Here is a 27392-nt window from a genome sequence, read left to right as displayed (position 1 = left end):
TATCTATCTATCTATCTATCTATCTATCTATCTATCTATCTATCTATCTATCATCTATCTATCTATAATTTAGATTGAGGGAAAAACTGAAAAGGCTGCACACCTTTGATCATTTTGGCACTTTGGTCATTCCTAATAAATGTATCGACAAATGGTAGCTTTTGTTTTACTTACCATTTACTTACGGCAATTATGTTGTAGCAATAGATGATACCACAATTTCTTGGATGTATTTTCCATTGAACGTTGACCTTCTAAAGAACTAAACTGACTCACAGGAACTGTTTAAAAGCAGATATTGCAATTTTTGATCCTCAAAATAAATAAATACTGAAATGTATCTTCCTGCATCTTGAATGAAACTGACCAGAAGCCCAGTCTTGCATTTACATGTAAATGTGTATTTTCTGCAATAAATCTGAAAGCCTCCAAACATATGAAGAGCAACAATCACTAATAATAAAATACCACATGTGTCTTTGACAATAGTAGGAAGTTATTCCCTTGAGGCAAAGATAACAAGCAGGCAATTTTGCAACAGGGTAACTAAGCACATTGGGCAGGAAAGATAAGGAGAAAAATTAATATTAAAGAAAGTAAAATCCTAGGTTAAGTGGAAGAGCTGGTGATAATTACAAACAGCTTATTTTGCACACTATGGTGAGACCATTAGAAGGGTTTACCCAATTAAGCAGTAATATTTTGTACCCCAGAAGGAGCACAGCTGGCTGACATTATTTTTAGCATGTGTAATATTTTGCTTTCTTCAGAATGATGATGAACTGCAGTAAAATGCACAGTGCATATTGTCATTAGCATACGCTAGATGTGTTCTCTTCTCTCCAGCAAATTCAGATCAACAAAGGAATCTTTTAGTGGGCTGCAAGCTGTTTGACTCAAGTCTCAAACTGTTCAAAATTAGATTTTATTCTAGTAAATTCCCCTCCACAAAAAAAATATTTCCTTTCCACTGAATATATTTCTTTGTACACAAACTGCCAGTAGCAAATTCTCTCTCTCTCATTGATACACATAGATACCTAAGACAGGCTGCATCCGCACTGCAGAAATTTGACACCAGTTTAACTCCCATGGCTCAATGGCATGGATTTCTGGGAACTGTAGTTTGCTGAGGGAGGGGAGGCACCACAAGAAATTAACCCCAGGACACACAAGTGGAAGGAAAAGGCCACAACTTTATTGAGTACAGCCCAACTGCATGAGGTCTGGATCTGGTATCAACCAACCCACTTGTTGATCAATGAATCAAGTTGCCCGGTCATGGCCAGACCTCAGGATGACAAAAGGGGTAACCAACTGATTGCACATTTGCATCCCCACCCCTTGTCACTGGGGGATGCTAAACAGGAGTTGCCCCCACAATGGCAACATCTCAAAAGAAGAAAAAACTGAAAACTGGTATGTGGCACAATCTCTTATAAAATCTGATTTAGTTCCAAACTAAGGCTTGCTTTTTTCCCTTAAGCTCCTGAATTATCTTGAAAGAATTCAAAGATATAGCCAGTATGTAGAGAGATTTTGTAGCATCTTTGAGACTAACTGAAAGAAGTTGGCAGCATGAGCTTTCATAGACTTAAGCCTATGAAAGCTCATGGTGCCAACTCCTTTCTTTCAGTTAGGGGCTGAGCAGCCGCCTCCATCTTCACTGGATTGGGGCCACGGCAACCGCACGCCACGCCCCTAATTTGGCCTTTCCAGGGCACAAAAAGGAGCCACAAAAGGGACTTCTTTTTGCTCCCTGGAAAGGGTGTGTTAGCTGCAGTGCCACAGCTTTAAGGTGCTCCTTTGGTGTCCTGACATGTGGACACAGCCCCAGAGGAGTGCCATGATGCCGCACGCCATGTGGAGTAGTGCACAGTGTCACGCCACCCTGGGGGCAGAGTTGGGGCATGCTTCATGTGGACACCATGTCCTGACTTCATCCCCAGGGTGGCCTTAATGGCCGGTGTGAATGACCCCTATGACTCAAAGGTGCTACAAAATTTCTCTGTCCTGAAAGAATGCATTACTTCATGCTCTTCCCAAATTGTCAAACTGTGGCTGCCAGTGTCAATAAAGCAATACTATCAATATTTTAGACCTAGTCTAGACTTTAGAAAGTTAGGTTTCAGTACCTTGAATAGTGTATATATATATATATATATATATATATATATATATATTTATTTATGATTTATTGCTGCAGGGATATGGAAGCCACCTGCCACCACTGGTGCAGCCCTAAATTCTTCTTGGTCAGTGTTTCCCATTTATGTACCTGATTTAAAATGTGTGACCAATTGTTTTTTAGATTTTAGCAAGCCTATGCTAGAATTAAAGGGAGGCAATTACTTCATTCTGGTTACATTCAGTTCCATGCCAATATACTTTTATGTTTTAGTAATATTGAACAATGAGTTGAATACCACTCATATGAAAATTACAGCATTAGAATTAAGATGAAAAGGTCACAGAATCACCATGTTTCCCAAGAGACAGAGAAAATAACCACAAAAATGATTAACAAGTATTATAAATTATTTATTTCAGAGGATGGGGCTGGTGTCCTAATTGTGTAAAAAATGTCCCATTAATCCCAGACTTCCTCTCATTCATTTTTAGAATATATAATAGTAAAGCTTTTACAATCAGGTAAAAAAAATGTTCTGCATCTTCTTCAGCTAACAATATGATTTATGATTTTGCCTGAACTTTAAAACATTATGTCTTGAATTTCAGCTCTCAGTTTGACCTTAAAAATTTATTAACTTTTCAAACAGATTTGTTTTTAATCAGAATGGAATTCTTCCCCACAAAAGGTTACAGTATCATGCAAGGTAGCCTAGACAAATTCTTTCTGACTATTACTTATCAGTCAGGGGTCATATGAAGAAAAAGGAGCAAAATGATATTTCCAGCCAGGTTTTAAAAGTTAGCTGTGCTTTGACTTGAAAGCCCCTTTAAATCCAAGACCGGATGGTGTAGAGCTCAAATTTCCTTGCTACTGCAAAAACAGGAATAAATATGAAGAACTATGAACAGGATCTACTCAGGATATCAGCAAAATACACACATGACAGATGTCAGCTGAAATACCAGCTGCAAGATAGGGATGCATCTGCTCCACTGTCTGCTGTCTTGTGATATGCTTCTAAATCCAAGCAGGTGTGAGTTAAGCCTTTCCACTCCATCTAATGGTGAATACATCACCAACATGATGATTTCCCAGTGCTCCTTCCCCTCAAGTTTCTTAAATTGGAACACAGAATTCGGAACATTGCAGATAACCAGTTGCGTTGTTTCTTTATCCCAGTAACCAATCCATGGTCCTGAACACAATAATGAAGACTTGAGTATAAATAAAATGGCAAGTGAAGGTTGTGGTGCCAGGGAGATAAAAGCTGCACCTGTTGAGAGTTCTTTTTCAACAAAGTCTTAATATGCAAGACAAACAGCAGCAGAGGAAAGAGAATTGTGAGGCAGCATCAAAAGACAGCATCACAAGCCATGGCTACCATATGGAGCTGTGTAGTGACAGGTACAACACATCTCTCAAGTAGTTAGCTACAGGTATCATAATATTAACTGTGGCTATGGTAGTTGTATAGTAACACTATGCAGCAGAAGCGGGTAACTGCAGTGGGTACAGGGAACAACTTTACCCTCAATAGGCTTATCAACTCTTAAAACATGAAATCAGGTGGAAAACACAAACCAAAATGACAAATGATCACCTTTTGATCGTGGTTTGTTGGGCTTGGAAGCCTTTTAGGTGGTTTTTATATTCTCTCACCACACAAGTTTTGGGTTTGTTTGTTTCAGCTTTTAATTTGAGAAAGTCCAGGGTAAATTGTAGACCACAAATAAGACTTTCCAACTTGTCCCATGGGTGCATTTTATTCACCCGGTATACAATTATAGTAATATAGTAGTCTCAAGAGTCAATGAAGCACTCAATTTAAAAATAAATAATAAATAAAAATTATTTTATTTTTATACCGCCCTTCCATAGATCAGGGCGGTTCACAGCCAATATCAATAAAACAATTAAGAATACATAAAAACACCCCTCTCTCACTGACCCCTCCCCCCTGGTAAAAAGCCACCACAGCGGCAAGACAGTCTCCCGCAGTTCTGGGGAGCTTCTTCCCAGGTGACATGGGGGGGGGCAGCGGCAGAAGTAGTCCTCCACCATCTTAGGCAGTCCCCATGTTGCTGGGTCTGCCTGATGGCCCCTCTGAGGCCGAGATGACAGTTGAAGAGGGAGGGGCCTCTTCCTTCAGGCAGTCCTCGATGGTTGCTGGGTCTGCCTGATGGCTCCCTCTGAGGCCGAGATGACAGTTGAAGAGGGAGGGGCCTCTTCCTTCAATAATTTAACTATTATTACAATAATGTCTTTTAAAAAGTAACTTTCTGCTTACCTATTTCTGAAATGTAAGTAACATAGGGGCGAAATAGACCACCCCAAAAGGGCAGCTTCAAGCTGTCCCTTCTGGAGGTGGATTGGGACCATGGCAACCACACACCATGGCCTCAATTCACCTTGAAACTGCCTGAAAAAGTAGCAGCAAAGAGCCTGCCGTGGCCCATGGGCAGCTTTAAGCTGCTCCGGTGGCATGCAGCCTGGAAGCTGGCCCACATCTGGTAAGCTGGGCGGCTTGAAACCAGCTTCTGCACGCCTTGGGGAGGGGGGTGTTGTCTTTACGCCATGCTCCAAAGCCAGCTGGAAACCAGTCTGTTTCACCCCAAGCAACAAAGCCAACTGAATGCTACAAGCTACTTGTCTGTGCTACAAACCACACGTATGTACCCCAAGAAAAGATTGTTCAAGTTCCTACATAAAAGTGAAAAAATTCAGGAGTGAAGAAACAAAAACACATGTTCAGAAACACATGTGTCTCTTCTAAAAACAATACACATTGTACAAGGATGGAAATAAAATCAAGTATCTAAGCTTTTGAGTGCATCCCAGATCTCAGTAGTACTTACAAAATATTAGACATGTCTAAGATTAGAGGGTAAAGCTTTGTAATAAATTGTGTCCCTATGTCATTTTAATATTTCATTATATAATTATCATTTATGGAAAAGCTAACACTCTAACTCATCTTAGTCACCTTCCACTGACTACCCTGTCCTGTCCATTTTAATAATCTTAACTGTATTGTTTCATTGTTATTGTTTATTGCTGTGAATAATTGGTTTTAGTGGATGAGTGGGTTTATGGGGCGTATTTTATTGTATTTTGATGTTTTTAATGTTGTTGTAAACCACCTCAGTCTCATTGGAGAGGCAGGGTATCATCATCATCATCATCATCATCATCATCATCATCATCATCTTGCATTTCTGAAGTAGTCATTGCTCCAGTGAAGAAAAGTATGGATTTCTATTAGTGCCTTCAGATTTTCCTTCTCTTTTGTTATATACGTTTTTGTCGGCCCTCCACATTCACAGCCTTGACACTAGCAGTTTTGATTATTTGCGAGGTCAAGAGCACTAATCTGGAAATTCCTCCTTCCCCTCACTCCCTGGCTTCTCCACTTGGTGCAAAAAAGCCCAAGAGCTAATACCGTTTTTCCCCCAGCCAACTAGGCAGTGATCTGGCCAGGAAAGAAGAAAGGAGTTGCTGCCCCCAGACCATTTCCCAGCTGGATTATTGCCTGGGCTGCAAATCAGGGCAGCCCAGGCAGCAATCTGGCTGAGAAAGGTTTGTGGGGTGGTGGTGGTGGCTTTTCCTCCCTTTCACAGCTGGATCGCTGCCTGGGGAAGGCAGTAATCTGGCCGGGAAAGGAATTGGGAGCCAGTTTAAGGGACGGGAAGATGGGAAACAAGGAATGCACACTCCTGCTTCTCTTCCCCCGCCCACCCCTCCATTTACTTGGCGTCTTCATTGGGGGGGGGGAGTTATTCATGTTTTTTCCACATTCACAGGGGTCTTGTTCCCCTAACCCCCACGAATGTGGAGGGACGACTGTACATGTCATATTGTCTAACCTTTTACCTCTTTGGTACTAAAAATTTCTACCATGGTAGGTGCTACATATGTCAGGTCTTCTCCATATATGTAATGCTTTTTGTGCCTGGGCCATGTGTGTGTGTTAGCTCTCTCTCAGTGTAATTAAACTGGTTAGGCTTTCTTTGTCCCAAGAAAGGAGTATTGCCTTCATTTATTTTTTTTTATTTTTTATTTTTATTTATTTATTTATTTATTTTTTGCATTGTGAAGAGGATCACCAGGTTTTTCATAACAGAAAGTCTTTAATCTGTTTTATAACCACTTTCACATATAACCACTGCAGACTTAAATCAAGGACCTGGGGTAAGCTATCTGCTTTATACCATCTATCACATTCAATCAGTTATACACAGCTTTTAAAATTCACAAGTTTGTGTTAACTGCTTTAAATCAATCACATCTGTCTGAATTCTAGCAAAGAATGTGTGCATTTTATATCTAATGTTTTCTCTAAAGATATACTATGGGCCCAAACAGACAGGCCAAAATAAAGCTGCTTTGGGTCACTTTGGAGGTACGCTGTTTAAATGATGCATGTATCCCAAGAATCCAAAAGCCAGACCAAAGCCATGCTCAAGTCCTAAGGACTGGAGCTCAGTTTTGGCACAGCTTCTGGCTTCTTAAGATGTGTGTGCCATTTAAACAGCATACCTCCAAAGTGACCCAAAGCAGCTTTATTTTTGCCTGTCTGTTTGGGCCCTAAAAGTCTCCCCCCCCCCCCCCCCCATGTTGGGCTTTCCTTTTCTGGAATTCTGCAATCCCAAATACACCAAAACATTTTTATGGGGTGGCTGAGATAGTGACACCTTTGTTTTCTGATAGTTCAATGTACACTACTTTGTTTTATTCACAAAATTATTAAAAACATTGTATATAAAATTACTTTTAGACTAGAAAGGTTCATGGGGTTGGTGGTGTATCTTAATGGTATCTCTTAATGTCATGTTTAGACTTGGGTCTCATCTCCAAGATTATCTCATTATGTGTATTTAACTATTCCAAACAACCCAAAAAATTGAAATATAGAACACTTCTGGTCCAAAGCATTTTGAGAAGGGATATTCAACATATAAGAATTTTTTTCTACACTGATATAAAGCTAAAGTGTGAAATAATTCTCTGATTTTGTTATTCTGTCACACAGTACTGACAGAAATCTCATCTTTTTTATCTATTCCTCTTCCACTATTCTGCAGATCATGGTTTATATCCTTTGTGTTTTTTGCTGTACCAACTCCAACTCTCCTGGAGGCTTTAGCTAACCCTATTTTTTTTTTAAATGGCTACATTGTTGTTGTTTTTCAGTTTGTCCTCTGACACCATGTAGCATTTGCTACTACAAACTTGATTGTGCAGTGTCTTGGTGAGGCGGTTGTGTGGGGGATATGTTATAAAATTCTGTGCAACTCTTATCACACTAGCAGATTTCAAAACTGTTGTCATGTTGGACAATGATCTGCTGACATCCTCCAAAACAGTTTTTCTCATACTGCTCACAGGACATTTTGGTTGCTAGACAGTTTCTCTCAGTATTATTGCTCTGCTGTCACCAGTGACAACTGAGAGCAGCTGTAGGACAGCTGTATACTACTTATACTTATTTATTTATACCCCGCTCAACTCCCACCAGCTTTTGTGGCCAAAAGACTATGGTATCTCCAAAAGAGCCATAGTTGGAGGGTTAAAGGTTCTCTTCCCTTATGTTAGAGTAGAACTGTATAGGAGAAAGGGACCTTTAGCCTTCCTATTATTACTCTTTTGGAGGTACCATAATCTGTCTGTCACTTTTGGCCACAAAGGTTGGTGGGAGTTGCAATCCAACAATATCTGGGGAAAACTGCTGTTTCCTGCTGCTGTTCTGAATTGCCAATGATGACAGCAGAGCAGTAACACTGACACAGGACAAGAGGACTAGTCCTCTTTTCCACTGCCAATATTCCCCCTCCCCAACAAGCCACACATCCCAATACACCAAAGTATTTCTGTTTGCCTCTGTTTCACCTCCAAAAAGGCAACTGGAGGTGATATTACTATATAGCTAAAAGTGACAAGGGCCTCATTCTTCCCCTTGAGAACTGCAGCTCTTCTCTTCTCCAGCTCTCGCTAAATGTAATTAAACTGGTAACTACAATCCCTCCCTTCCAGCTTCCTTACATATTAATCAAACCACTAACTCATAAGGGTTACAACAGCATAACTGATGGTTATGCTGGTGTATGTATTCACCCTCAGGAGTCTAAACTTTGACTTCTTTGAATTTCTCTGATATACTAATAAACTGGATTTTAAACTGTAATGTGCTTTGATAGTTATTTGAGTTGCTTTGGCTCTTGTCTAAAAGAAATATCTAAAATTGAAATAAAATATTCTAAAGTCTACACAATGCAAAGTTGGAGAAATACATCCATATGAGCACAGAATGATTACATGAACATATCAATAACTAACTATAAGCAACAAATCAGGAATTTAAACTGGCTCTTTAAGCTGATTGAAAAATTTATTCAGGCTTGCACTGCAAACTAGAATTGTTGATGTGTTGCCCTCAACTACATAAGGAAAGAATCTTAGCAGCCAGCAACTTCACCAGGTGATGGAGGCCTGATCTGCTGGTGATCAGGCTGACATAGGAAGATGTTTCCAATCCCATCCCACTGGCAAACTTCTATCACAACTCATCACACCATTGGTCACTGGGAGGAGGGAGCTGATAACAGTGCCCTGATAACCAGAAGAGCAGACTTCTATTGCTTAGTGTCAGTGGTATCGCTAGAGCTGGTGTCACCCAGGGCAGTAACTCAGGGTGTCACCCCCCCCCCCCATTGACCTCCTCCTATTTCGCACCATACATAATTTTTGCACTAATGTTACTCATAAATCGTAATTCCTATATACCACTGAGTGTAATGCTCATAGTTGTGTCATAAACAACTAGCAAAATTAAAACTACACCTTCAAATTACAATATCATACCCACAACCTAAATGTATTTACATATACATAGTGAAGATTTGGTTAACATGTGATGTTTTTAAAGAAACATTTAAAAGAATAAAAAAAATTAAAATCATTTTTTAAAAAAAATAAAATTTACAATTTTGAAATTTTAATTTTATAAAATTCTGGGGCCTCTTCTTTCTCCTTCCACTGAGCTTCACCCCACTCCCACCATCTCTTAAAGCATTTTAAAAGGAAGCAGATGAATGCCACAGCCCATTTCTGCCAAAAGGTAGATGTGTGAGGAGAAGTGGTGTCACGCCTCCTTAGGGTGCCACCTGGGGCAGTGTGAACCCCTGCAACCCTGCTTAGTGTGGCTGCTGGCAGTTAAGGTAACTTTGGGGGTTCAGTCAGGAGAAAATACATGATTATGCTATTGTCACTACATCTGAAATACAGGTTCTCAGCCAATCTTTCTGTGCAAAAAACCCATGTGCACATTTAGCACAGAATAATTCCTGAACTGCAAACAATTTTTTTTTAAAAAAAAAACTGTTCTTGCAGCAGGGGAAAAATCCAAAATTACTCATTGTTTTCTTCAAGAATGAAATTACCAGCAACATGTGTTTGTGTTTTATATTTTATCCTTTCTACTATTGTTAAACAGCTGCTGCATTTACTAGCCCAAAGCCAGCTGCATTTTAGTGACACACAGGAATCAAATCCTGTGAGAAATCCCCTATCCCTTACATACTTGCCAAAAACAGAGAAGAATCAACAGGCATAGTTGATGAGTTAACCCGCATTTCACAAGAACAAGATGAAAACATGAACAGAAATGAAAGCTGCAATGATATTACAAATCTGCTGCTTTAGAGGCTGAAAGTGTTTTCCCCTTTAATCAGTGCAATGGTTAAAACTAGATATTGCTCAGCTTTAGGATTACATGCCCGGTCCAGATGGGCTTATAGGGTGCTCTCGTCACATGCCAGATCTTGGCCAAGGGCACTGCGCTCACACGTGCCTCAACCCTAGCACATGACAAGGGCGTCAAAATGGCAGCACCCTGTACAGATGGGCGCCGCCACTTTGACGCGACAGATGCCTAGCATCTGCACGTCGTGGTGCCATAATATGTTGCGAGTGCACGATTGGCGGACCACGGCATCATTATGGCACCGCCAAAAGAACCTGCTTTTCGTGGGTTCTTTTTGCTCCACGAGGGAGCCGGGCGGTTTGTCCGCCGCAGCTTCCTCGTGGACCAAACCAGGGTGCTGTCAGACCGCCCTTTTTGGGCGCTCTGTACCAGACCAGAGTGACTAAAAAGTACAAAGTTATAGCATACTGAACTATGACAATACTGTGAGCTAATTACCAGTCAACTTATTGGAGCTGCAGACAACTGCTGTGTTTTAAGTATAACTATTAATTATAATGTTAGCAGAATATTTGTAATCACTTCAGAATTAACCTCTATATCCTCAGGAGTTTTTAGTTTATATAAGAGTCACTTGGACTCTCATAGAGAAACTAATTAGTCTACGAACGATAACTATAGAAGGAGCACAAATTAGTTCTTTGTTTACTGCTGCATGGCAGTAACATATAATTTGTATTGTAATTAAAATGTGCAGCATATTGTCAAAAGCAGTATATAATCTAGGATAACAAATAACATTTCAGGATGCTGTCAGGGAAGAGAATGGGAGACACCATCCCTTAGTGAAGTGGACAATAAAGGGTGTGATAAAAGAAGTTTTATCTGACATTCCAGAAAATTGACATCTGTCCATTTCTTTTAACTGATCAATTTTCACATCAGTATAGATTATCGCACATCTTTTTTTCCCGAGCTGGGCACAGGCTGGGCATGGGCATAAACCGCTTAAAACTGATATTATTGCACAGTTCTGTGCCCAAGTCTGAGGCGTCATGTACCTGATGCAGACTTCACTCCTGAAGCAGTATTGCCAAATTATGCATCCATGGGCCCCTCTGGCATAGGAGCAATGAAAACTGCACTGGCAATGTATTTTCCAAGAAAGGCTGTATTTTCCAGATTAGAAATACAAATTGTACCTGAATTGAGTAAAAAGACTTCCAAAATGATGTGCCAACCACTCTATGTTTTCTTTTAAGATGAAGAAAATGTAAGGCGCTTTACAGACCGCCCAAAAGGGCGGTCTGCCGGCACCTGTGTTTGCTGCGCGAAGGAGCCGCCGCGGACAACCCACGTGGCTCCTCCGCACAGCAAACAGAAGCCACAAAAAGTGGCTTCTTCTTGTGACGCCGTTGTGACGTTGCAAGCCACCAATGGTGCCCTTGCGGCATCACAAGGGCGACAAGACGTGCAAATGCTAAGCGTCCACCACATCAAAATGGCAGTGACCATGTGTATAGGGCACCGCCATTTTGTACTTACTAGGTACGTACTAAGGTTAGGGCATCCGGAAAGGACACCCTTTCCTAACCCTAGTACGTACCTAGTAAGTACTTTTTGCCTGTCTAGAATGGGCCTATATTACATAAAAATGACCTGTCAGGTTCAGATGTTTCATATTTCTTAATATCTAATACTTCTAACTGAAAATATCAAGGATTAAAACCAAGATCCCTTTGCATACTGAGTACTACCTTTCACTAATGTCTAGGCATAAGAGCAGAAGCAAAACCCTTTCCTATTTGAATGTGCAATTTCCCTCCACACATAAGAGAAATTTTTTCCATTTTTTGATTTTATTCATTAGATGATTGATACATAATGGAAAAATACTTAGCAAAAAACTTCCCACAAGAACACCCTTGCAAGCTGTTCCTCAGGGCCAATTGACAAACTACTCAAGGATGCTTTTGATAAACTATAAACACTAGCTTACATTAATAACTGAAATCCTATATCAGAAGCTGCTGCATCACAGTTACTGTAGGACAATACCCTCAATACCCTCCGATGTATCATTAAAGGTTGGTGAACAATGTCAGGGAAGAATTCAGATTGTCCCTATTGCAATCTATTTTAGCTGAAGTGCTTTTTTATGATCATGCCTTGTGAAGTAGGCTTCCACTGCAGAATTCCCATCCAGCTGGAGCCATTTGTACATATTTCCATCTATTCAGAACTGCTTTCACAATATTTTTTTTATTCTTTCCTCCCATCCTTGATGTTTCTAATTTAACTTGTTAAATTAGGAATAAAACTAATTGTGTAGTGAGAGAGGAGAGAAAAAACTGGTGGTGCAATTTGAAATAATTTCTGTTCCATTTTCAAAATATCTTCTGAAAGATCTCCTGTTCTTTAATTGGGCCACTGGAAAGGTTAATTAAAACTTTGTAGATTAATTAAGCAAATTTTATCCATTTTACAGCAATTTGCTAATTCTTATTTAGTTCCATTTTATCAGTCCAACTAATGTTCTGTATCTATAATGGTGATAGCCATTTTCAAAAGCTCTTAACACTGAAGAATAATGAGACAAAAATACTGAATGATAAAAAAGCATGTGCCTCTTTTAGGTTATCCTTTGCAGTTCCTTTCCTTCTTGGTATGATGGTTATATAATTCTACTGGATAGGAAGAAGGGGGTCTTATACAATATTCATTTGTGGTGTCCTAAAAGAGCAAATATGAAAGTAGTCTTCTCATGGGCACTGTGTGAAGTGGAAAGGACTCCATCCATTTTTCCCACCACTTTGCTATTGGAAAATGTGAGACATGTGGTCTAATCTGCAATGCAGAAATAATGTAGCTTGACACCGCTTTAACTGTCATGACTCATGGCTCAATCCCATGGAATCCTGGGGTTTGTAGTCTGCTGTGGCACCAGAACTCTATGACAGAAGAGACTAAATATCTCAAAAATATACAGATCAGAATACCATAGCATGGCAGTTAAAGCAGTGTCAAGCTGCATTATTTCTGCAATGCAGATTAGACCATAGTAGTGGATCTCTGTAATCATTTGACAAGGCAGAAGCTGAATAACAACCACTGTCATGCCCCATCACACACACACATAGACAGAATAAATAAACATAGGAGTGAAACAGACCACAGCAAAGGGGCATCTCGAAGCCTCTGCTGAGAAAGCCAGATTGGGGCCATGGCAACCACACACTGCAGCCTCAATCTGCTTTTTTGTCTGCCCAAAAAGAAGGCAAATAGCCACTCCCTTTTGCTCCGGCATAAAGTCAGCTTTTCAACCTCACCATGGATGGAAGCCAGCATTCAGGTGCTGTTGCAGCATGTGTCGTGTAAAGCCATATCGCCCTAGCACCTGGAAGCCTGGTTGTAGGAAACCAAGTGGTGTGAAGCCAGCTTCCATGCAACTTCAGAGCATGCAGTGTTGAAATGGCATGTTCTGAAGTCGTCTGGACAGCAGCACAAAGGCCTGTCTGTTTTGGCCCCTACATTTCTTTATGAAAACTATAAAATTAGCTTTACTAACAAATTTGTCCATAATCAAATATCTACTCTAATGGAGGAGAGAGAGAAAAGAGTAACATTAGGAGTAATACATGATGAGAACAGATAAGGAGAAAAACGAACAAGCTTCCTTATTTTCTGAGCCTAACCTCCTATAGAGTAATATACAAATCAGCAATTAATAAGCATGTGATGGCTACTTACTCTAATACTCACAAGAGAAGTAGAATTTGCTTTGGAATGGGAGCAAGGTGTGCAGAAAATTAAAAGGTAAGGTTGAGCAGTTGCAGTTTTTGTCTGTTAGGTAACAACTGTTTTATAACTTTTAACAATGAAACTGCTATAGAAATATATACCAAAGGCCAAAAGAAATCCATTCAATAAAACTAGGAAACTGGAAGAAATTACAAAGGTTAGAACCTGGAATGCATGAGCCGTGGAATTATAAAAGGGTCATAGTCTAAAGGCCCCTAATTAAAAATCCACTACCTATCAGGAAGGGAAAAAGCTTACCATATCATGTAGGGCTGAAACTGACAGCCATACGTATAGTGGCAACTGCATGCTTCAGCCCTGATCTGAATTTTTTCCAGTGCAAAAAGAAGCTGCAAAATGCTCTCCTTTTTGCACTGGAAAAGGGGGCCCTTCTGCCGCCGCCACAGTTTTTTGGCCCTCCTGTGGTGTGCGGCATCTAAATGCCATGCCGTCAGAGAACCAAAAAGTTGCTGCCATGTAAATAGCTAGGTGGCTTCAAAGCAGCTTCCTCCTACCTTGGGGTGTGCGTTGTAGATACACCATGCCCCAAGCCACCGGGAAGCCAGTTTGTTTTTTGTTTGTTTGTTTGTTTTGCCAGTTTGTTTCAGCCCATATTCATATCTCAGTCTCTGTTGATTTAGGACTAAATCCATTGTTACTTCTTCCAGGAAAAAGCACACTGAAATAACTAGGGCTTCACTAATTATTTCCATGTTAGAAATTATTAATTGCATTTTAAAGTTCTACTCAAAAATATTCTCTGGACTGTATTATAAGAGATATGAAGATCAAGTGAATTTTAGAAGCCATGGAGCATGGTGTAGTACTTTGACTCTGAAGACCAAGGATTCCATTCCCAGCTCAGCCATTAAACCCACTGTGTGACCTTGGGCAAGTCACACTTTCTCAGCCTCAGAGGAAGGTAAAGGCAAACCACCATCTGAACAAATCTTGCAAAGAAGACCCCACAATAGGGTTGCCTTAGGGTCTCCATATGTTGGAAACAACTTGAAGGTACACAACAGCATCAATGATCTCATTTTAACTGAATATTTTGTATAGCAAAATATGCAAAGATCTTTACAGCTTTGCTTACAAAATGAATTGATACACGACTGTGAAACATTGTGGCATTAAAAATCAGTATAACAGAAAAGAGAGGGTTTATTGCTAAATACCTGTGCCTGGTCAGTGACTGAGGTCTTCTCTGTGTCCCACTACAGAGCAAAATACACTGTAAATTCTCAACTCCATGTTAGACAATTCCTTGCCATATCCTCCAACTGTCCCTATTTGGCAGGGGCAGTCCAATTTAATCCTCTGTCATCCCACTTTTTCAACTGCTTTCAAAATGTCCTGGTTTCTATCTCTTTCTCCCACTTTTCCGACTTTTTTTCCGAAACTGATGACAATCAGTTTACTTCAGTTGCTTCAGACTGAATTAAAAATGCAAAAGTAGTTTGTACTTAATTAGGGGAGAGAGGGTGCAGAATCACTAAAGCCTTTGAAGTGTAGCTGGTTCACTACACAATATTTATACAAGCGGTGTTAAATTGTTTTAACCTTTTAAACCTGTTTTTACTTTGTCATCTTGTTTGATATGTTTCTAGTCTTTTTTAAAATCATTTTATTGTTCTGAATAGTTTTAATCTGTTAATATTGACTTTATTTATACATTACCCTGATGTCTCCTGATACAGGGCAGGATATAAATATTTTGATTAATACATAAATAAATCATCATGTAGAGCTCTCTTTCAGTATATCTCATAAAAGCAGGACCTCAATCACCTGAATGATTCCAAGAGTACAATGTCTTTATGCCCAGAGTGAACTGCCTATACAGATTCACTTTGTCCATTTAGTGACTTCCCAATGTGTTGGACTGTGAGTCTAATTATTTATAGTCATCACAGTCATGCTAGATAGGAATAATGGGTCATAGACATGCTGTGCAGGAAAGATGGGCATTTCAGTCATTGGGAAGGCACTAAGTTATGGAAGGCAATTGCATGAATTCTCTTTATCTGAACCTTCCTAAACTACAAATCCCAGGATTCCAATGGATGGTAAGCTGAAATGTACAGAGTAGAAAGACCACTGAGTTCAACTGAACAAAGACATGAGTCCCTCTAGATAAAGTGCATGAGGTGCAGATAGAACAATTGCGTGTAATAGGCAATTTTTTTTAAATCTAGACAGGCCTTATAAATATGTGACCAATTTCTAAGTAATCTTGAATGTTGATGACACTGAGAACGAATTCCTGAAATGAGGAGAAAGGAATGAATTTACAAATGTAAGCATTTTTTTAAAAGTACTTGGCTGATTTCTTGAAAGATCAACCTCCTTATTATGGGAAATAAAAGATGATAATAGTATTAACAGCATATAACCTGCAACACATGCTACATAGTGCCAAGGAGCAAAAGACTGTAATTAGATAATTGGAAGACTTTGCCTGAGACCAAAGGAGTCTGGGCTTTTTTCCAGTTTTATAAACTGCTCCTTGAACTGATAACTTCTACAACTAAAAAATAAAAAACCAGTCAGCTCCATGGCCCATTGGTCTGACATGGGGTGCTACTTTATTCTCTTAATTTATAATCTACTTTTTAATGCCAATTGCCATGTACATAAAAGTTTCATTACAAAAATCTTTCTCATGCTCAGATGTACATTAGTTCAGCTCACATTTATACTTTTGAAGAAAATGGGTGATTCATCATCAAGACATGTCCCTGGTATGACTCATTTATCTCAGCATGCAGCCTTAATCATGCAAAGGCATCAGCTCTCCTAATACAAGATACTAGAAAGTGGAGTGTTTATTTGTCTATGCATGGACAGCTTGGATTCACAAACATAGAGGTTATTTTTCCTCTTGCCTTCTCTATAGATTTGGATGGGGAATGCTTCTATGGATATTAGCACTTCTGAGTACTTTACCATAGCTACCAATTTTATGGTATTTCTCCAAAACCACTAGATGGTGAGAGACAGAAAGAGATGTTGCAACATTTGCTCTTGTAACTTACCCTAATGACACTTTCATAAAATAAGGCATTCTGTTTTTAGTACTATGCAGTAAACACAGCTGCATTCATTTTTTCTCACCCAAAGTGCTGGTTCACACATATATGTTTTTCTAGTCAAGACCTGTATGTATGAAATAGTGACATGTTAAACATAAGAAGGGTATCCATGGTAAGTCACAACTCACAATGTTTTTCAGTCAAAGAATTTTTCATACATTCAGTTGTGATACAGTAAAGAATCTACCCTATAATTATGACTGAAAATGTTTCTGTCTATCTGTTAGTAGTTGTTTTCCCAAATGATGTTCAAAAGGTCAAAAATCCATTGGAGCATTATGCTTGTGTAAAAATAGTAACAGATAGGTCAAAATAAAGCTGCTTTGGGTCCCTTTGAAAGTATGTTGTTTAAATGACACACACATCTTAAGAGGCCAGAAGCTGCACCAAAGCTGCGCCCCAATCCTTAGGACTTGAGCATGGCTTTCGTGCGGCTTTTGGACTCTTAGGATACATGCATCATTTAAACAACATACCTCCAAAGTGACCCAAAGCAACTTTATTTTGGCCTGTCTGTTTGGGCCCTTAGATTATTGATGTTCCTTCCACCTATCTTCCTTCTTCCTTCTTCTGAATCTAAATCTGCTCTATGCATAATATTTTCTGCACACAAGTTGAACAAATAGGGTGATAAAATGCAGCCTTGCCTGCCCTCTTTGTCATTTGGGAACCATTTTGTTTCTCCATATTTTGTTCAGACAGTAGCTTCTTATCCTAAGTATAGATTTCTCACCAGGACTAACAAATATAGTGGCACTCCCATGTCTTTAAAGACCATCCATAACTTTTTGTGATCTATGCTGCCAAATCCTTAGCTATAGTTTATAAAGCACATGCTGATTTTTCCCCCTGGAATTTCTTGGTACTCTTCATTAGCTATCGTGTCTTTGCATTGTTGTCCCTAGTGCCTCTTCTCTCCTGAACCCCACTTGCACTTGTGAGATTTTGTTCTCCATGTATGTCTAGATTTTATGATGCAGAATTCAACTATAATTTTTTTTTGCATGGGAAACGTTATGGTCCTATAGTTGCTGCAGTCTTTTGTGTCTTCTTTTTTGTTAATTTACACCATGCTAATTGGCTATATTTGAATGAGCATCTTACTGTTGTTTACCCAAAGTTTCACAGTGATCAAGGAGCCTTACAGACTAATAAACCTTAGTATGGAATCACAAACTAACAGCTAATGTCTGCACAACAGAACCTCTACCTTCCTCACTGCAATCCTGTGAGATTCTGGGAGCTGTTATCCAAAAAGTAAATTTTCCTATACTCTGGATAACCACAGCTTCTTAGCAAATATATTTGAACAGAGGGTTTCTACATGAGACACTGTGGTTTATTCCAAGGTGGATTAAGCCTTATAATTTCTTACTTTTGTCTACTTTCAAACTTTATTTGATTATGTGTCCCAGACCAGGGAGATTTTGTTTCATATCTTCCTCTCCCCAAATAGCTTATCTTATATGATCCCCCAATTGCCCAAGTTCATTGATTTCATTCAGTCAGGTGAGCCAATTCATAGACCATCACTGTATTAAAACAATTTAGCTTCACAAAAGTGGATAGGAAGGCCTTCAATATGCAGAGTCTCATGCCTTGCATAATCATCCTAGTTTTGCTGTCTTTAGAAAAGCTCTGGGGGGAAAAATCTAAATGACAAGATGGAATACTGAAGAATCCGCAAATCTGTCAGTCACCCTGAGGATGTCAAGAAAACTTTTAAAAAAAAGGAAGAGAGAAAAAAGTCACATACAAGTGTGGAGCGGTTTCATCTCATTCCTTAGTAGGTGGGGGCTGAGTTCTCTTAAAGGTAGAAGAAGAATAGAGGCAATTATGCTTGCCAGTTATATAGTCTGATATCTGGCACTGGTGGGCTGGGAAATGGGGAAACAGAACAAGAGAAATAGTAAGAAAAGTCTCTGCATTGCACATTTAAACAGTACAGAGAATCAAGATTTCATCTAATATTGAATTGACACTTGCCTGATAGGTAGGTGAAAATACAACAAGGTGAAATTAGGTGGGTACACTGAAGTCAGATGCAGTACTTACATATCTGCTCGGAAGGAAGTCTTGGTTCAAGCTGATGTACTGTACATAGGACATCAGCCTCACAGGCTTTAGTTGTTTTTAAAATGGCACACATTTTGAGCCAGCTGTTGTGGATGGATACAGTAAAGAGGAAAAGAAAGGCTTCATACTCAGTAGTTTTGGTGATTCCTTACTGTTAATAAAATGAAATCAATAAAAGTATATTTGAAAAAAACAAGGGGGAGCAGTTTTAAAATCATGTGTGAAAGTTGACACATCAAAATAATTAAAAGTTTAATATAATACATTGTAAATTAGGGGATATTTATTGCATAGCATAAAATTAAACTTGTTGTTTTTTCCAGTGAGTCGTGTCTTTTTATGATGTGGCCAAAGTACAACAGTCTCAGTTTGGTCATGATGGCTTCCAAGGAGAGCTCAAGCCTGATCTCCCCTAGAATCTATTTGTTTGACTTTCTGCCAACTTACGGTATTCTCAGCCAGCACCCCATTTAAAATGAGTTGATTTTCTTATTCATTTCCCATTCATATCTAGCCCTCAATGTTTGTAGTTCCAGTTATCTCATATTGTCTTCAGTGGCATGGTTAAGTGGGATCATGGGAGAACAATGTTTCAGACCTATTTTTACTTTGTATATATATTCTAATTTTTATTTATATAAAAGTAGCAAATCATAAATAGATAAGTTAGCAGCAACATTAGTGACCTTTATTTCTTTCACCTAATATAAGGTTTTGTTCTCTCTATGAATTAAATAAAAGAGTTAGAAAAACAATACATTTTCCACATGTGTCATGCCAAGCCATGAAGAACTCCACATGATGTTAACTATAATATAGAAACTGATTTTAAAAATTCCCAGGTCTCAGATCAGTCTTCTAGTATAAGCATCTGATGAAAAGACAAGAGATTTATTCTGGTGGAACACTTTAGAAGCTAGTGGAGCATTTTAAAAACTGGGCGCTTTCATGGGTTTGAAATACTGCATTTCGTCACTGAAATGTAAACATAACAGCCTATAAACCTATCTGAAATAAGACAATCACCATAATTCTTTTAAAAGCAAACAAAGTAGCTTTATAAACCTGTCACTGCTGAAGCTTCAATTGCTTATGCCACATTAGGGAGCTCTATTACTCAAAGTTGTGCAAATGTATACAGTGCCTGTCAATTCCATAAGACAAGAAGCTTTAGAAAGAGACTTGAGAAAGTCCTGCCTTTCCCCAACCAGATGTAAAGTTTTAACACTCTGTTGTCATTTAAGATGCATGGATTGTGAGTTCTTGATAAACAACAACATTTATTGGACAGGTTGTGTAAAGATGATAAAAATAGTCAAAGCAAATAAAGCATGCTAGAATTTGTTGTTTAATCTCTTCCCAATTATTACTAGCTGTACTCTCTTATGACAACAACAATGTCAAGGTAGTGGACATTTATGAATAAATAATTTAAAAAACATAAAAATACCAGAAGATATGGGGGGGAGGGGTTTCTGGTATTGATACTGAGAAGCAAATAAGACAGCCAAAGAAGCTGCTCCAGAATCAGTGATATAAGATTCCACATTGCTGCACTTGTCATAATCCTTGCTGATTCACTTTGTATGATTTGTTTTTTAAAATTCTGTCCTACCCTGTATCATGAGATCTCAGGATAGCATACAGTACAAGTAAAATTAATTCAATCAGATTAAAAGAATTTTTAAAAAATAAAAGTAATTTAAATAGATGTGGAAAAGTAGGAATCACCAAAGACACTCCTTTACCTGTTCCCAAGCCTCAAGAAGCAATGAGAACTTGTTGCTGGCCTCAGTTAAAGTCTATGCAGTGGGGGAAGGTGGCAAGGAGACTACTGACTAGCTTTGAAGCAGATGAGCTGCAAGACATAAGGGCTATATGTGTCTCATTTGGACCTGAGTTGTAGGAGAATGAAGGACTCAGAACAAGGGCTTGTGCAGCAGCTGCACTGAGGCTCTTCTTGGATTCTGAGTTGGGAGGACACCCAAGAGATCTATAAGACAAAAGGAACTTGGACCTTGTCTGCACAGGCCGAAAGGCCCAACTTCCCATTCTGGCCTTGTTCTGTTCAGATGACACACATCCCAAATTCTGGTTCTGGTGTCTGGCACATTCCACACTACAACCAAGGTATAACAACCTTAAAACAGTTTTTAAAAAACTTACCTGTTACTCTGGGTCTTCTGAGAAGAACCAGAACCCTCCATTCCTGCACTGCAGTGGATGTTTGCATGGACATCCCACTGAGCCATCCAGTGTGTCTGCCACCACCAAAGGTCACTCACTCTGAGATCGGAATGAAGTGCCCAGCCCAAGGCTGGGTACCTTGTTCAGGCCTCAGAAGGAGCAATCCAAGGCAGTGATGAATGTGCTAGGCAGCTCAGCAAGACGCTTGTGTAAATAGCTACGGCAGTATGGAAGCAGAGGGCCAGGTAATTGGGAAAGGTCAGGGCAAATACCCTTGGAATATTCTGGCCCCTGGAATATTCTGGCCTCTAGGAGCCAAAAGATGAGCAAATGGAAAAGACAGGCAAGTTAGCAAAGAGAGGACTTGGGGTGACTAATGTGTCTTGGTCTTCTCTTTACTGCCTTCTCTTTACTGGTTTGTTTTTGTTTTTTGCTTGCTTCTTGGGATTCTAAGCTTTGCATTTTATCCCTTCCAGGACTCCACATCCTGCAACTACTTACCAGGATCCTACCAAGATCTGTATCCAATAGCTATTTACCTGTGTACCACTGAAGTTCATTCTGCAGCTACTTTCCCTGGTGAAGTGGTCATTTTCCCTATCTGATGACCCTCTATACTTAAAATAAAGACTATTCACACTATATGAGAGGCTCTGGGTGTGATTGGCTGGTCATATATTCCTTTTTTAAAATATATTTTCAAGTCATGGATGGTTGAATCCATGGATAAAGAATCCATGGATTCGAATGGTCAACTGTCCTACATTATGTACTTTCTACTTCAAGGGATTCCTATTTCATTTAAACTAGTCTGGATTTCAGGCTCCAGAATATGAGAGCCAACAACCCACAAGGCTTCTGTCTTGTCATTATTCAACACCACTCTGAATATATTAGGAAGAAAACATTAGACATAAGCCAAAGTTCCATATGTATAAACACTTTTCACTCTCTTCCCTAAAGGCCAATATTTGATATACAGTAGCCCCTCCGTTTTCACAGGGGATCCCCCACAAAAATAGAAAATCACCAATATTCGAGCCCCATTGGCTTGAATGGCGGTGCATGCCCCCATTTTGTCCCCCTCTGTTTGCCACCCGCAAATGGACAAGGGAAACGGATTTGAAATCCACAAAAAAGGAGGGGCAACTGTATAAATGGACTTTCCATTTCATCCTAGGATGACAGGGAAGGCTACTTCCATACTGATCTCTAGTCATATTTCACAGGAACAAGAACCTTAGGTTTAAAATGTTTTTTAATCTGCATCTTTGAAAAAATCCTTCCCTCCCCACTCCCATTTTTGGTAATAAACCAACCAACCAAAAAGCAACACTTGGGTATACTGTGTGTGTTGATTATCAGAAAGTTGTTACGTTGCTGTTTTAACATTTTTTATTCAAGAAGATTTCCTTTGTTGGATCTATTTTTATTAGCACAAGATATAAAATGAGTCTCTTGACCCCTTGTTTCCTGTATCAGTGAAATACTGAGTCATTTCCTTGAACTGATATGACTGAAGAAATTTCTCAGTATACCCCAGTATCTATATAAAGAGAAAATATTTTCAGTAAATATCACCTTACTTCCAACAAACAATTTTTTTTAAAAAAAGACAAGAAACCATGGCATGTAAAAACAAAGTAAGATTTGAATACATTCCAAATGTTTTCACATTCTTTATCAGGTAATTATTTGTCAGGTCATAAATGCTTTGGGTAAAGGAGGGCTACATTTTCTGTAATGTATGCAGTGTTAAAAGAAGGTGCTATTCTTTGGGATTTATTTCTTTATGTGCTTGTTTGCTTTCCACCCACCTTTTTCACTATCTCTTTCCTTTTTTGTTCTCATTGTAATTTTCCTGCATATTTGATTAATTCTAACCCATGTGTGAAAGCCAGCATGGTGTCATGGTTTAAGTGTTAGATTGCAACTCTGAAGAGCAGGGTTCAAATTCCTGTTCGACCATGGAAATCCACTGGGTGACCTTGGGTAGGTCACACTCTTTCAGCTTCAGAGAAAGGCAAAGGCAAATCTTTGAATACCTTTTGCCAAGAAAACACAGTGATAGGGTCACCTTAGTGTTAAGTTGAAAACTTGAAGGCACACAACAACATAATGATTGATAAAACACAAAGTGTGCATCTCTTACATTAAACTGTCAATTAAGTACAATATGAAGATAATCTAAACCAGTTTCAAAACAATTTAAAAATAATAGATCCTTTAAAAAAACACTTCATTAACAGTCCTAAAGCAGGGCAAGGAGAAGAATTTACATCAGATTCCTAGCCATGGATTTTCAGAAGTTCCATCAAGTTTCATGAAGTTTAATAACAAATAAGACCACACCTAGAATAATTAAAAAGATCTGGAGGTCCCAGATTTTGTTCCTGTTCTTTCCAGTTTTAATTTGGAGACTGTTATTTGAGTGCCTTACTACCTTCATGGATGCTCAATTCACAGCTGTTTTTCTTCTGCTGCCATCACACACACTGGTGTAGTTGTGTCAGTGGACCAAGAGTGGATCAAGAAGATTCATAGCTGATAATTCAGACTGTGTGTGTGTGTGTGAGAGAGAGAGAGAGAGAGAGAGAGAGAGACTTTGGCTGCATCTGCACTGCAGAAATTCTCTAGTCTGACACAATTTCAAGTGCTATGGCTGAATGCTATGGAATTCTTGGAAGCATAGTTTGCCACAACAAACTACACTTTCCAGAATTCCATAGCATTCAGCCATGGCAGTTAAAGTGGTGTCAAAATGGATTGTTTCTGCAGTGCAGATGTGCCCTCTGTTTAGAAGCAAGACATGAAGCAGCTAACCTTTATTCTTGGGAGGAAAATGAACAAACAAAGACAATTCAATAGAAGTTGCCAACTCAAGAAGCTTGGAATATGTCTTTTAATCTGAAAGGTGAGTAGTGACTGAAACCAGTTCAGATGGGGATCATTGGAAGGCATGTGGGGAGAGGTGGGAGGATGAGGGGCTCCTCTCAACTTGGTCCTGGCCCTTCCCAGTGCTCCCACGCAGTCTGTGATATGTTCTTCTGGAGAAAACTGAGCCCAAAGAGATTTCCTACATGTTATTACATGAAATTCCTTACCTACCTCCAGGTCAGTCTGATTAACTAGTAGAGACATCCTATAATATCCTTACCTGATAGATAGGAGGATGCTCAAGTTCACCAAAAGCCACCCCACCCTAGGGAAATTTTTTATCAATTTGTTGCTATTAAGACTTGAAAAGTTATGTGCATCTTCATCAGAAAAACCTCTCTGTGTATGTGTATGTTTATCTCTCACACATATAAAAAATATGCACACTTTCCAGTGTAGAAAAAACCTACTCCAATATATTAAAAACCAAAGCTATGCAGAGTCTAATGTTTATCTTATTTAAAAGCCAGTATACCTTTTATAGTGCAATGCTTCAAAAGTGGAAGAAATTTCCTTGCCCTCCATATTATACAAGATATACCTAGTATAAAGAGGAGCCGACACTATTTTCAGCCTTCTTCCCTTTCATCCTCCATCCACTTGTTAAATTTTCTAAATAAACATGGTGATGGTATGCAGTACATTACTGCCTATTCAGTATGATTCTCTGCACATTAAATCTGTCTTTTGGAGAAAAAGAAAAGGTTACCAAGATAAGATGACTCCAAATAGGCCCCCAAAGAAAAACTAGGCAAATGTAAGAAATAGATAAGAAAAAGAGGAACAAAGAAAGCTATTAAGAGAGGAGTGAAAGACAAAGAGAGCAGAGAAAGAGTACACTCTCCTAAAATTCTGGCAGTGACAAGAAAGGACTGTAACTGTGTGGGAGTTCTATGTTACATGCCCAAGAAAAACACTCTGGGAAAAACACAGCTCACAGCAATCTGAAAATCAGAAGAAAAAGGAAGGAAGGAGGGAGGGAAATTGCTAACCAGCCCCAGAATAATGAGACCAGACATAAAATTGGAATAAAACAGGGCCGTTTATTGAACTAAACTCTTAATGGAAATTCTTAATGGAACTGCAACTAATTTATAACAACAACCAAGCATGGGAGAAGCTGCATCCAGTGTCTTTCCCCAGACTACCTCTGCAGCTTATCTGGAAGATAACACCTGAGTCCTCAACAATAACCCAATGCTGGGTTATTCGCTGGCTGGCCCGCATCAGGAAGTCTAACCTGAAAGCCCCCCTCCCAATCTGCAAAGATTAAATATGGGGTCTATCTTTCAAGCCATACCTAAGGGCAACTTCTTTATGCCAGACCCCAGGTCACAAGGCCTAAAGAGGTGCTCGCTGAAATATAATCAGAATATTTATGCCAGAGTTAGTTAATTATACAAACCCAATTAGAATTCAATTTTTAAGCCAAATTAGGTATTATCAAGACTCACCCGAGCCAATTTTCCATATACCACTGGATACAGTATGGGGTAGGCAAAAAACCTGTGGGAAAGGGCAAAAATTCTTACCCGGCCCCTAGACAATCCAAAAAACTTCATACTATACCAGTGGCTGGTGGGTAGGTCCATTTCTTCTATCACAATGAGGCAATGGGGACAGTTTGGTAAAACATGCCTCCTACCACTCCCCCAAAGCCTCTTGCCATTCCATCGCTGCGATGGCGTGATTCTTTTATATCTCTGCCTCAACCCAGGGCAGAGCAGCAAACAGCCCACCCCCACTCCACCTCTTCAGTTGTGGAGAGGGGGACCAAATTATAAGTCCCCCAAAAAATTAGCAGACCTAATTATAAGCCCTCAAAAAAATTCTACCTAGGGATGAAAAGAGATGATTCCCATAGTAAAGGGTAAAGGTGGGAGGAAGAAGGAGTGGAAAAAAGGAATTGAACCTTATATTGATTTGAGGTAGGAAAGTGGGGAGGAAAGAGTTAACATGCTTGATCATTAATAAACTTTTTAAAAAGTTAATTCAATATCCTTTACATTGAGAGGGATACTTTTTGTATAAACTAAATTAAAATTGAAACATATGTTACATTACAACACTAAAAACCAGGATGAAGGTGAAAGATCTCATTCATAATTTTACTCCCCCCCCCGCCACATACACATTCCCTGTTTTCTGCTTGAGATAAAAAGAAGTAGTTGCATGCATTTTTGAAAACCCCATTTCTTATCCACCACAACCCAAAAAATCAACAACCTTATCTTGTTTTCCCTTTTATCTCTTTTTTGTGACCTCATATTCTTTAGCTTACTGATTCCCATGTGGATCCAAGTAAAGAGTCCCAAAATTTGGTTTCCTAGTACAGATTCCTGAATCTGAGCTCTACAGTGTCCAGAGCAGGAGGACAATATGGATGCAAGTAAGATCTTCCAAATTGCCCATACTGCTTTTTGCTTTAAATTCTTTTAACCTCAAAAAACAGTACACCGACCTTAATATGTTCAGACAAACACATTTCAATGAATAATTACCTCAATTTTAATCCAACCTAAAACATTTTATTTATAGAATTTAATGTTAGTATCTCAGGATGTTAGGAGAAATGTGGCATAGAGGAAAGAAGTGATGCATAAATTAGAAGTGAAAGCTGCCTTAAATTATGTTCTTGAGGTACTCGCTTTCTTCTTCTTTTGGTCTTTACTTCATATGGAGTCCCCCATAGTGTATGAAGAAATGTCTTGTTTCAGTAATATGGATCCATTATTATTATTATTATTATTATTATTATTATTATTATTATTATTATTATGTCAGCGGAGTAAGGTGAAGGAGGATCAGTTACAAAAGCTCCTGAACACAAGTCATTCCACTGCAATCCTCGTTATGAATCATACCAAGTGTGCTTTTAAGCTATATCAGGTTATAGCATAAAAAGGGTTCCCCAAGATAGGCATGCATATTGCAAAATCAAATAAGAATAAAATTCTAAGTAATTGCTGGCAAGAAGAGCTGCTACAAACTTGAAGATATTGATTAATATGGAAAAGAGAAGTCTTGCAAATGAAAATGTCTTCCATGAATCAAGAAAGATCAGAAAATTAAAATGAGAAAGTAAATTGAACAACTGAAATATAATTGATAGAAGATAAAATAGTGCTTCTGCAGTGAGCAGTTAGCAAATAGAATCAAGAATTAAGAGGGTATGTGATCAAAGATGAAGAAAAGTGTCAATTTAGGTTTAACAGAAAAGGAATGTTCTTGGAGGTTAGCTTCCAAGCATTCCAGATGTAGCTGTTTTAAAAACTCTTAGAAAATTGGTGCTTCTGTCTCTCTCTCTCTCTCTCTCTCTCTCTCTCTCACACACACACACACACACACACACACACACACACAGAGAGAGAGAGAGAGAGAGAGAGAGAGAGACACATTTTCATTTTCCAGAAAAAAAAAAAAAAAAATACAGACTCTCCATAATATATACAAAAAAAAAAAA

The sequence above is a fragment of the Sceloporus undulatus genome, chromosome 5 (assembly GCF_019175285.1).
Source record: "Sceloporus undulatus isolate JIND9_A2432 ecotype Alabama chromosome 5, SceUnd_v1.1, whole genome shotgun sequence".
Lineage (NCBI taxonomy): Eukaryota > Metazoa > Chordata > Lepidosauria > Squamata > Phrynosomatidae > Sceloporus > Sceloporus undulatus.
The sequence above is the reverse complement of the archived record's forward strand: the minus strand, read 5'-3'. Positions refer to the sequence as shown.